General features: G+C 45.6%; 1 protein-coding gene across 12 annotated transcripts in view; it reads left to right on the top strand.

Moving 5' to 3' along the window:
• The first annotated feature begins 7,914 nt into the window (after nt 1–7,914).
• Nucleotides 7,915–12,195, top strand: part of SMARCA4 (SWI/SNF related, matrix associated, actin dependent regulator of chromatin, subfamily a, member 4) — a 91,162-nt gene continuing 86,881 nt past the window's right edge. For all 12 annotated transcript variants that reach the window (XM_066618242.1, XM_066618241.1, XM_066618240.1 and 9 more), the window contains exon 1: nt 7,915–8,122. The gene's annotated coding sequence lies outside the window, so the exon portion shown is untranslated. The remainder of the gene's footprint in view (nt 8,123–12,195) is intronic.

Genomic DNA, 12,195 nt, shown 5'->3' with positions numbered 1-12,195 from the left:
TTATTGCAGTTCATCAAAACTAAACTTAAGCTAGTATGGTATAGTGCAGGGGTTCTCAAAATGTGGGTCAAATTGCAAAGACCTGAAGAACTACTGGTAGGTTCAGGGCACAATCCTAAGGAGGTCTACTCAGAAGTAAGACCTATTTTGTTCAATAGGGTTTACTCTCAGGAAAGCGTGGTTAGGATTGTGGCCTCAGGGCCCAATCCTATCCAAATTTCCAGGGCCAGTGCAGCCATGCCAATGGGTTGTGTGCTGCATCCTATGGTGGAGAGGCAGTCACAGAGGCCTCCTCAATGTTAGTGAACATTTGTTCCTGTACCTCTGGGCTGCATTGCAGCTGCACTGGTGCTGGAAAGTTGGATAGGATGGGGCCCTCAGTCTCTGAAATCACCAAATAGGGCTGGGAAAGACCCTGTCTAAAACTCCAGAAAGCTACTGCAGTATGTTAGATGAACCAGTTACTGTATCATTCTCAAGTGTTCTCCCAAGTGTGAGTTGCAACTACATGTTATATGGGTGGTAGTGGTGCAAGGCCAAATCTCATCCCTGACATCTAAGCACTAGTCAGATAGCCATGTCAACAGGCACATGCAGGGAGCAGAACTGTACCTGCTTCTGGGCAGTGGCCCCATGCCACCCCTGTTACCAAAAGGGCTGTTTTGTTTAGGGGAATTAGTATACTGCCCTTATTGGAAATTTAGGATCACAGGCTGGATAACAAGATGGTGTAATGCAGAGAAATTCCCTTTTGCTTAAAGAGGAGACTGAGAGAAAGATAACTTTTAATAAAAGATTATAGTTTTATTACAAAAGCACAAAAGTAAACATAATGCACATGGAAAAATGATAAGTATATGTTTCTTGGTCCCAGTACTTGACTCTAGTGTACATAGCTTTCATGGTGGTTGCATGTAGAGAGTATTTGGTGCATCCGAGGAAATTAGAAAAAGGAAAGGTTGTAGGCAAGGATTTTAGGGGTCCCTGGTCTGCCAAACCCAGTTGCTGACTAAAGATGGGGAGAGAAGGGGAGAAAAAAAGGGGGGAAGAAGGGAAAGAATTTCAGGTGCAAGATAGTTACCTGTCCTGTAGAGCAGTTGGGGGGGGGAAGAGTCCTGTGTAGAGGACCCTCTGACACAACACAGATGTGTTGGTCCTTGGAGGGAGAGCCAGAGAGAGAGAGAGAGAGAGCATGTGGCAGCAAGCCCTCTCTTTAAAAGGGTTTTCAGACAGACTGAGCTGGATTGTAACTTGCTTACTACCACACAGCAGGGTAAACATTGAAAAGATCAGGATGTCCCTTATCAGCAAAGTTCAATGGGGTCTAATGGCTGGCTTCCTAGCTGGGGGAACTTAAACAATACAATGAGTCAGCAACACACAGAAGGGAGTTCAGGTTTGCATACAGTACTTAAGCAGTGATTGGGTTAAAACAATACAATGAATGTAGGAGACACTGAAACTGATTTACTATGCCAGACTTCTTCATAGGGAGGTGAATTTAAGATGCCTATAATGTGTAACCACAGGGAGGTGGAGGTTGTGTAAGCTTGTGACTTGACCTGATTGTTGAATGTAGGAGACACTTAGTCCATAGTACATAACCAGATAGAGAGAAAGTCACAACTAAAAGGCAAAAAGGGGATTTTCACGTAACAGATTTCTCCGCCTTGGGGCCGAGATCACGTGAGCACACAAAATAAAACTAAGTAAGCAAACCACATTAAGACAAGATTATAACAAAACAACAACAATAAAAATCTCTTGTGCTGAGAAATTGTGTATGCTTATAACACAGCTTATTAGTATCGTGCATTGTGTCTAGTGGGCGGTACAAAATCTGCTTTTCTCCAGCATCAGGGTGGCGAAGTTGTTGTCTTCCTCCAAGGGGTGTCGTCTGGCACAGCTTGAACTCGAGAAGTGTGTGGATCCCGTTCCATACATGGACCTGTCCATCCGGAGTGATTACCTTGTCTTGCTGTCACCTTGTTGCCAAGGTGTTGCCATCACCTTGCTGTCTCGCTGAGAGGCTGAGTGAGGAGTCAGATTGTTCTGACAGCCATGCTGCTTCCATGACGAAGTACAGTCCAACAGAGCACGGGTCCAGCTTGTCTTGCAGTCCACGCCAGGGTTTCCAGCGGTGTGAGGTCACTCAGCTTGTGTACACTGACAGGATGCTTGAGGTGGCTTTTGCACTAACATTCATTTCCCCACCTAGATACTAAAGATATCACTGCACGAGATAATACTGAAACATTACACGATTTCTGAGTGAAACAAGAGTTAAACACATTGAAAAAAATAACTTTAACAAAAATAACTCTGTCTTGCTTGGAGTTTCGTTGGTTTTAGCTCCTAAGTTCATGGAGAAATGTTTCTTCAAGCAAAACCTTTTTATCTGCTCACTGCATCTCAGGTTATGCCTTCCTTGGATCAGAACACATGAGGTACACTTGTTGGGTTTTCATTTACATGAATAGAGGTTACATGAATAGGGTATAGAGATTGTGAGACATAGACTTTAGAATTTATTATCACCCAATTTGTGCTGCAGTGCCAGATTAGCATTGGATAGCCAATTTTTCTATCAACTGGACTTGACTGAGAGTCAGGAGGGCTGATAAACATTCTGATTCTCGCACTGTCCATCAGTTAAAGTGTCTGTTGTGGGTGACATACAACAGGCAAAATGGGGTGTTATTTTCTATAATATTGGTTTTGGCTGAGCATCTGGATTTGTTGTGCCAGCTCTGAGAGTTGGTTATACTTTTTCCTTTGCCAACATACAAGCAGAATTAAGAAAATACAAAATAGTAGTTGGACAACAATGGTAATCACAATAGGGTGAAGTCCCAACATTAAGAGATTGTTTGCTGAGGGACTGTATCCTTTGAAGATGTCTATCATTGGTGGGACATAAAGTGTTGTTCAGCTACCTTAGGGTTATTCTGCATGTTCCCTCCATCTTTGGTGATGGGGGTGTGTGTGAAAAGAAAACACATTGGATTAGAGTACTCCTACAAGTTTAAAAGCAGATAGGAAAAAAAATCATGGTACCAAAAATGATACTGAGATCAAAAATAATAAAAGAAAGTGTTGCAACAAATATTAGGCCTGTCACAAAAATAAAGTCTACAACCATGTGGGCTTCATTTAGCCTGGTATGGACTTTACTATAAGTAAAAAAACAAGAGCAAGGACAGACAAGGACAAAGCGTTTCTTTCATACTACACACACATACAACAAACATAGAGCATATGTATGTGGATAAGCAGAGAATGTAAATAAAATAAATTTGTCATGACAATCCTTCCACTATAAAAGAAATACTTCATTAGTATTAAAAATACAGATATAGGATCCTCGCTTAGCTCCTGTACAGGAAATTGAGATTAAGTAAATTTGTCCTCTGGAGGGCAAATGCTTTTTTTCTTTGTCCTTACTTGCTGCTGAAACAAAAAGGGTTAAAACAAAAGATAGCCATTGCTAAGTTAGGCATTAGAGGCTTTTCTTTGTTTGCTACTATTTTGCACTCTGTGCATGCTCTGAGGCACAAAGGTTAGGAGGGTTCCTCCTGCTTTTCTTTTCCTTAGGAACCTAGAAAGTTTTAAGGAAACATTAAGTTATCATTCAAACTTCTGTTGCTGGCTACAGTGGCAGGGTGTTCTAATGGCCAGTATGATCTATTTGACTTTTAGCATCAAAGAAACAAAAATACCTTTTAATAGGTTTTAAAATGCATTAAACACACACATGGTTCAGTCCTTGCTCCAACATGATAATGTCTTCTACGGGTTGCTGCTAGAAATCTTCCACTCCCTACTGTTCCTTTATCCCTAATTCTAGGCTTGGAAGTTATTTCTCCTGCTTTAGCTTCTTGGTTGATGGAAGAGATGCCTGAAGGATGCTCTCTTCCTTTTGCTACTTTAGTAGCCATGTGTCCATATGGATTTCTGCCTACTGGAGCCTCTCCATTACACTTTCCAATGGCTGCAGCTTTCTGCCTGTTCAAAACATCACAAAAATCTTGTCCTAAAAGAACTGATGTGGGCGTGTCTGAATGTACAGCCACAATACGTGTACCTTTTGTGCTCTAGGACCTTTTGTCCTAGAGGCTTGCGCATAGGGCATTTGCTCCATTGGACCTAATGGTAGGTCCACAACTGGGTTAGAGAAGGAGTGCTTGACCCATTTCCTGTAGGCTGTTTGCCTAATCAAAATCAACTTCCCTGAACTTTGAGGTTTGAGGTTTCCCCCCCTCAAACTACCTCAATGTAGAGGTACTGGGTACTGGGGCAGGAGGTCTGGTCTAGAGGGTACAGCCTCCATTTGCCTGAAGATAACATCCGCAGGTTGCCAGTTTGAGGCCACTGGCACCGTGCGACCTTGAAGCAGCTGACAAGCTGAGCAGAGTTATTCCATCTGCTCTGAGCGTGGTAGGATGGAGGCCAGAATGTGAAACCAGATCAGAAAGAAACATCTGAAATGTTGTGGTTCTTGAAAGATAGAACCTCCTTTCAATTGTAAAAATCCCTACAGGGATTTAAATAGCCTGCCTATGTAAACCACCTTGAATAAAGTCTGAGGAGAAATCTGACGACCAAGAAAGGCGGTATATAAATACCTGTATTATTATTATTATTATTATTATTATTACTACTACTACTACTACTACTACTACTACTACTACTACTACTACTACTGTATGTGGGTCTTTTTTCTCTTAGGGAAAAGAGCAGTTTGCAGAGGGCAGTGTTTAGTAGACATGTGGCACTAAGGAAATACCTTAGGTTGTTCATTCCCTCTTCACTACTAGCACTTTGATAAAATTCAGCAGTATACTCCAGTACCCATGACTGCATTAAAGTTAAAAGAGCTGGGCGATTTCAATACCTCCCATATTACATTTAGTTGAGCCTTGAAGTGTTAGTTGTGAATTTCAGCTATACCACTTCATAGGTATGCAAAGTACCACTTCATAGCATAGTATGACTGAATGCTCCTCTATGCAAAAATAAAAAACAAATTTCCTTATTTGAAATAGAACACAATTCAGGCATTCATCTGAACTTGGGTACAGAAGAGAGTAGGATCATGTTGTTTCCATGATCCCACCCCAATGGATCCTAGCCCCAATGTATATTCAGCATAATGTTTGAAAGAATGTATGTGTATACAAATTCTACACATGCTCACTGCCTGCACAACTGGGGAAACTGAAGAGGGAGGGTGGGGTGGGGTGTTACATGAAAATCAAGGTCCTCTAGTTTTCTGGAAGCACAGTATATAGCACTGGGGAACCTCAGAGAGGCTTTCCCAATGTGGGCTAAGGTTGCGCGAGGTTCCATGAGCCTCAGGTGGGGGGGCGGATTTTCATGCAGGGGGGGCACCTGCGGGGGGGCACCATTGTGGACCTTTGCTCCAGGCGCAGGGAGATCCACCGCTGCTCTAACCAACACGATTCCAATCAAATTCAGAATCCTCTGCTCAGCAACAACATGAAAATTAAAAAGGGAGGAGGGCAGGGATGGGCCAGGACTAGAATGACTCAGAATTGAGTTGCAAAAACACGTTTTTCACAACTTGTAAGGACGTGAGTCACGTGTGTCAAAACTTCCGTACTGACTCAAAACCTGGGGGTTTTACCCTAAAAATGAAAAGACTCGAGTTAAGACTCACTTTTAGTATGTGCTTGTGACTCTTTTTTTTAGTGTGCTTGCTTGCCTTTTTTTTTGCTGCTTCCATGACTTGCCTTGTTTCTTGAAAAGACTTGGAATAGAATCAAAGTGACTCAAGGGCTCTAGACGAGTCGTGATGGCTGCTGTTATGACATGGGCAGAGAGTCAAAGGGGGTCAAGTCAAGGGGGCAGAGACTTGGGACTGGACTTGAGATTCAGTGCTGTGACTCCAGTACATCTCTGGAGGAGGGATTGGGGGAGGTCAAAAGACACACATTACATCCATGGTTTTCCCTAGTGGCCATTCAGTAGTTTAGCCACTAGGGGAAACTAGGCCATGGATAAGTGCAAGCCACATGGATAAGTGCATACTTGGAGAACATTAATGTTTCTTAACATGGTTCTGCCTCATTCAAACACCTTATTTCAGGAACTGCGCTTAAAATTCTTAGCTGTGCACCTTAAAAGAAAAAAAAAACCCCCACAACATATTAAACCAGTGATTTTCAACCTTTTTCATCTCACGACACACTGACAAGGCATTAAAATTGTCAAGGCACACCATCAGTCTTTTCACAATTAACAAGGCACACCATGCTGCCAGTGAAAGATCACATCCCCCATTGGCCCTACTAATAAATGACCTTCCCCCAAATTCCTGTGGCACACCTGTGGACTGCTCATGGCACACCAGTCTACCACGGCCCAGTGGTTGAAAATGACTGTATTAAACAGTCCTTAAATGATTTTGCAACACTTAAGGGCTTCCTTGTACACCACTGGTTCCCAACCTGTGGTCACAGGTGGTCCATGAGACCCTGAGGTCCATGAGGTCTCAGGAAACAAATTGCCTTTGATCACATCCAGCTTCTCACTGAGCAAGCAGTCTCCCACCCAGGGACCACCAGAGAGGGTGAAAAATGGACCGCCTGCAGCCACAGCCACTACAGTGTTAGCTATGGCTTTGGGCAGCCCATTCTCCATCCTCTCTGACAGTCTGTGGGGAGCACTCATGAGGCAGACCACCAGAGAGGTCAGACACCAGACCGCCCACAGCTGCATGCGGTCCATGGCAATTCCAACTTCTGCCTCAGTGGTTCGCAGTTTCCTAAAGGTTGGGAACTGCTGCCGTACACAGTCATAAGAAGAGCTCTGCTGGATCAGGGCAAAGGCCCGACTGGTCCAGCCTCCTGCATCTCACAGTGGCCCACCAGATGCCTCAGGGAGCGCACAAGACAAGAGACCTGCATCCTGGTGCCCTCCTTACATCTGAGGCTGCCTACTACCAAACCAGGAGGTTGCACATGCCATTCCGGCTTGTACAACCTGGGATGGACTTTTCCTCCAGAAATCTGTCCACTTCCCCTTTAAAGGCAGGTGGGTGCCCCTTTAAAGGCAGGTCCTGACACCAGGACCACATCATGTGGCAAGGTGTTCCACAGACCAACATGTTCTTCTGTCTGTTCTAACCCTCCCAGCACACTCAGCTTCAGTGGCTGTCCCCTGGTGCAGCCTGCGAGCAGCTCCATAAACCAAGATGGAGCGAAATACCACCAAGCACTCCTGCCCAGCACAGTATGCAGGACACAAAACCTCCCCTTCCCAACCAGCCTGCCTTCCCCCCACACTGGCTTCAGCCGCAGTGATGGCAACACTGCGCATGCGCAAAGGCGGCCGCTGCCGGCTCTTGAGCGTGCGCGAGCTGGCGGAGGGGGGGGCAGCAGAGGGAGTTCAGCGCGCGACCTGTTGAAGGCAAAGCGCGTCTCTTCGCCCAACCAGCCCGCCCCCGCCGACCACAAAGGGGTGCTTCTTCCACCACCTGATTGGCCGGCGCCGGGGAAGGGGCGTGGCTTCATCGCGGATAGAGGCCCCGCCTCTCAAAAGAACACGCATGGCTCTGAAACGGCTTCATCTTCGATCCACCACTGAGCTCCCTCCGCCAGAGATTTAGCCAATCCGGACACCGGATTAATCAATGGGTTGATCGGTTTGAGCGAGGCGCGTGCCCATTGGTTGTGCCGATGCAAGAAGGCGGGGAAAGGAATGTGACGCGGATCCTCATTGGTCGGATTAGGCGAGTTTACTTCTGCGGGGTCATTTTCCCACCCTCTTCATTGGTTTGGTTGGTTGACGGCGGTAGTGGGCGTGGCCACTCCGGAGATGGGTTAGGTCAGCGCTGTCCCATTGGTGGGAAAGATAGGCGAGAGCGAGCGCTCTTTCTCCTTCCTCAGCCCCGTCCAGCCGGTTGGGAGCGCGCGCGGGAGAAACCAGTCTAGCCTGTTGGAACTGTGTGCCTGTGCGCGCCACCTCCCGCGAGGGCGTGCAGAGGGGAGGGAGGGGGGCGAGTGAGAGCATCTCTTTCACAGGCGGCGGCGGCTCCTCCTTTGTTCCTCCCCACCCGCGCCAGGGATCTCGGGCCGCCCGGCTGGGAGGGGGCAGCACGGTAAGGGGGGGTGGGGTGAGGCACGTCGCGCACGCGCGTGAATGAATGGCTGGCTCGCTGAACGTGTGAACGCGGCTCGTGGAGCTGAGGGGGCGGCGGTGGCTGGTCGGGGGGGGGGCGCCGCCCTCCTCCTCCCCCCGCCCCACGGAGAGGCGCACCTGTGGGGTCGGCTTGGACGGTGAGGACGTGAAGGGGGAGGTAGGTGTGTGGGGGGGTGCGGCGGAGGGGTGTGTGAAGGGGTGCTGCCTCCGCCTCTTTAAACCCCCCCAGCATCCTTCCCTCCCCACAGGGCCCCTCCCCTCCCCCACCAGCATCCCCTCTTCCTCCCCCCCTTCCCGAATGAGCATCTTTCCCAGCTTGTCTTTTAAGTACCCTTAGGGAAAAAAAATATTTTTCAAGCTTTTTTGGGGGGAGGTCTTCTCAGTATCAATTCCCCTGGGTAGATTTGATTGATTCATTTTGTTATCAGTTATTTCTCCCCCCACCCACCCTCATCACTATCACCCCCCCAATGAACTCATTTGGGGTTGTAATGCATGACAATAGGCTATACAAATAAAAATTTAAATATAATTGTAATCTGTTTATATGTTTTGTAATTCATAGAGATCATGGCTGTAGCCACACTTTCCTGAGAGTAAATCCCATTGAACAAAATAGGACTTACTTTTCATTTACTGCGTTAATCTCATTTTTTTAATGTTTTCAAATCATTATGGATCAGTGTCGCTTATGCTTTTTGTAGCAGCCCACCCATTCCCCAAAACTAGAGCCATTTAAAACTTACAAAAAGGCTGAAGGTAACATAGTGTAGCAAAAAAGGTTTTTCTGAAAAGAACCTGCAAAAACAGAGCAAAAGTCCAATTGGGTTAAAATTAAAGTCCTGATTTAAGCCATGCACACCTAAAATCCAGCTAAAATGGAATTATCCCTAGCTTTGCCCATCCCCCAAACAATTAATCCCCTTTAATTTACTTGCTCTGCCCCCTCACTGGATGCTGGTTCTCCCTGTCTTCAACTCTTCTGTAAGGATTATCCCTAACTTTGCCCATCTCCAACCAGTAAACCCCTTTTTACTTACTTGCCCTGCCCCTCATTGGATGCTGGATTGGATTGGATTGCATTGGTTGCTGTCTTCACCCTCTTCTGTAGGGATTATCCCTAGTTTTGCCCATCTCCAACCAATAAATTCCCTTTTACTTGCCCTGTCCCCTCACAGGATGCTGGTTCTCCCTCTCTTCACCCTCCTCTGTGGCCAACTGTTGCTTTCACTAAGGTAGCATCTCTTAAGTGCTTGCTCCTTCTCTCAGGATCAGCAGTTCTCTTCTGTTGAAGTTATTACATCAATTGATGGCAATCAATGGACCACTTGCCAATTTCTAGTAGACCAACATGTTCATGCTGGTTGTTGAGATTGTTGCAAGACCATGATCCAGCAAGGACTGCCTTATGCTGTTAAACAAAGAGTGTAGGTACAGGATTACTTAACACAAACCAGTTGTGTCTTAACTGTTAAGGGATATTGAGTATACACTCTTGCTTTCTAAACTCAAAATGCATCAGTGAATCATGACAATTGTAATAGAAAAAAGGTCACATAAGATGTATGTATACAGTGTTGTATATCCCCTTCATATATGCTCTTTTCTTATCTTCAAGAACTTCCCAATACATCATTCAAACCTGACCTTTCCTCCTCTTAAGATTATTTCTCCATCATGTTTCTCTTCTAAAGAGCAATTCTCTCTTTTTTCCTCACTTCTGTTTTTCTGTAGTACTGTCACTAGTAGCTCTACTTTTTCCACCACTGTTGGTTCCTGTCCTATTTTCCCATTACTGCCCTAACCCATCTTCAGTCTATTATTTCCTTGCTTCTATTCTTAGGAAATAGCTCTCTTAGCTTTCTTGTTCTTCTTTGCCCCCACATCCCCATGGAACAATTCCAAAAATTTTGGAGGTCCTTCAACAAAGTGGCTCATTTCTTTGCCCCTTGGCTAAGGATGAAGGTTATTTCTACCTTGTTTTCAGCTACCTGCTACTGTCCCCAGGCTTTTCCTCTCCTCATAGGCACTCTTCTGGTTCACATGACTCATCTTCTCAGTTTGTGCTCTCCTAACTCTTGAGGGTCTTGAGGGCCTCAATGTTGTTGAGGTCTCTAGGAGAGTGCAGTTTTGAACTTCGTGCAAGGTACCTGGAAAGCTTAGCTTGTGTTAGCTTGACATTCCTTCTCTTACCACTGTGATATTTTTGGAAGCTTGGCACAAACTAGGAGCACCAAGCCCATTTGGGGGAGGGTGACGAGGGGAAATCTTTGTGTGGGCTTACAAGAATGCCAGAAATGGCATTAGTGCCTCTTGTGCCACTTCAATAGTCCTTCAGTTACTGCCCCAAGTAATGTTCATCCTGGTGTACTCTGCAAATCATAGAGGCTCTGAAATGTGTATTTATTATTACTTTTATTATTATTAGTCTTTGTATAATGGTTTCTGAGTCTGCAAAGTGCTTTACTTGCATTATATTGCTGCTTTCTTACAATATCCCTTTAAGGCAAGTCTTATCACCCCCATTTCAGCTAGAGAATTGAGGCTGAAGGGGAGTGGCTAGCTTAAGACCACCTTCTGAGATCATGGCAGAGCTGAGATTTGACCTATGATTGGCCGCTTATTGTTTTTGCCATCATAGAAGCATCCTTGCTTACAAACACATTATGTTCCAGGGGCAGTTCGTAAGTCCAACATTGCTATTATTGGTAGTGATACAGTACAGTACTCAACAGCAGCTTTACCAACCTTTGTACCACTTGGCATTCAATTTCCATACCGCTTTTCACCTGCATACCACTTGGCAGTCCATTTCCATAAACTGTACCTTCCTATTAGCAAAATCTTTTGTGTTTAATATACAATGGGCCCTCTTTATCTGCAGGTTCAACCAAGTATGGATGCTGCAGTGCCACAGGGCAGTATTGGGTGCTCCTGGAAGCCACTTCTGTGTCACTCTGAAGCCTGCAACCCACTCCAGGAAGCATTTCCCAAACAGTATGTCGTGATGCAGTGCTTGGGAAACACTTCTGCGATGCATTCATTGAGTGCTCCTGGAAGCTGTTTCAGCATGACCCAGAAATAGCTTCTGGGAGCACCTGATGCTCCCAGAATGCATTGCAGAAGCACTTCCCAAACTGCATAACAATGCAAAGCTTCAAACGTTTGCTAAGTGGAGGAAAGCCTGTAAAGGGGCATACTGCCACTGCAGTAGCATGTTTGCAGCACATTGTTTTGGGAGGCACTCCCCAACATTCATCAAAATAAATCAAGGAAATTCAGGCTTTTCTCAAGGTTAAATAACAAAGGAAACCAATACTGCCACTCGTGAAATTAATTCAACCTTATGGCAACTTTTGATTTTTATCTTGTCTTACACATTGAAATATGTACCTTATCCCATCATTATTCATTTTTTTGTGTACCCCTAAATGTCCTGAAGCATATTCTTGAGGGTATTCATATTAGGTTGGGAACCACTGCTCTACAGTGATACACTATGCTATGGGTAGTGATACAGTACAAGACAGTACTAAGACCACATGTGTGGACTTACCTTGAGAAGCAGACTAAGGATGGTAGCTGGAATGTTCAGGGATGCTGGGAATGGGAACCAACACCATCTATTGCACAGCACTTGAATTTATAGCTATCGCTTTGAACAAGCAATGGACATTGTTGGCATCTGGTATACGCAGATAGCTTACTCCCACTGCCCAAGGTCTCACAGCTTGTGTGTGAGTGTGTGCAGCAGCCGTACTGGAAAGCTTGCTCTGAGGACAGAAACACAGCACAGACAGCAGGGTCCTTCACTAAATGTGTATTTACATCAGATACAGTGCAGTTCAGTACAGGCGTTCAGCATTGGTGCCATGCAGGCAACCAGATCTTCTCACTGTTACACACAGCAACAAAGTGCTCCCCAGCCAACAACCCCCTCAGTCCAGCAGTGGCTGCTTTGGCTTTATACAAAAGCTGGCCAATGGGTGCCTGTTTCAGGGCAGGCTTGGGCTAATCAGCCCCACCCATTTC

This window comes from Tiliqua scincoides, chromosome 2, assembly GCF_035046505.1.
Source record: "Tiliqua scincoides isolate rTilSci1 chromosome 2, rTilSci1.hap2, whole genome shotgun sequence".
Classification (NCBI taxonomy): domain Eukaryota; kingdom Metazoa; phylum Chordata; class Lepidosauria; order Squamata; family Scincidae; genus Tiliqua; species Tiliqua scincoides.
Note: the sequence above shows the minus strand (reverse complement) of the source record. Positions and strands in the feature narration are given on the sequence as shown.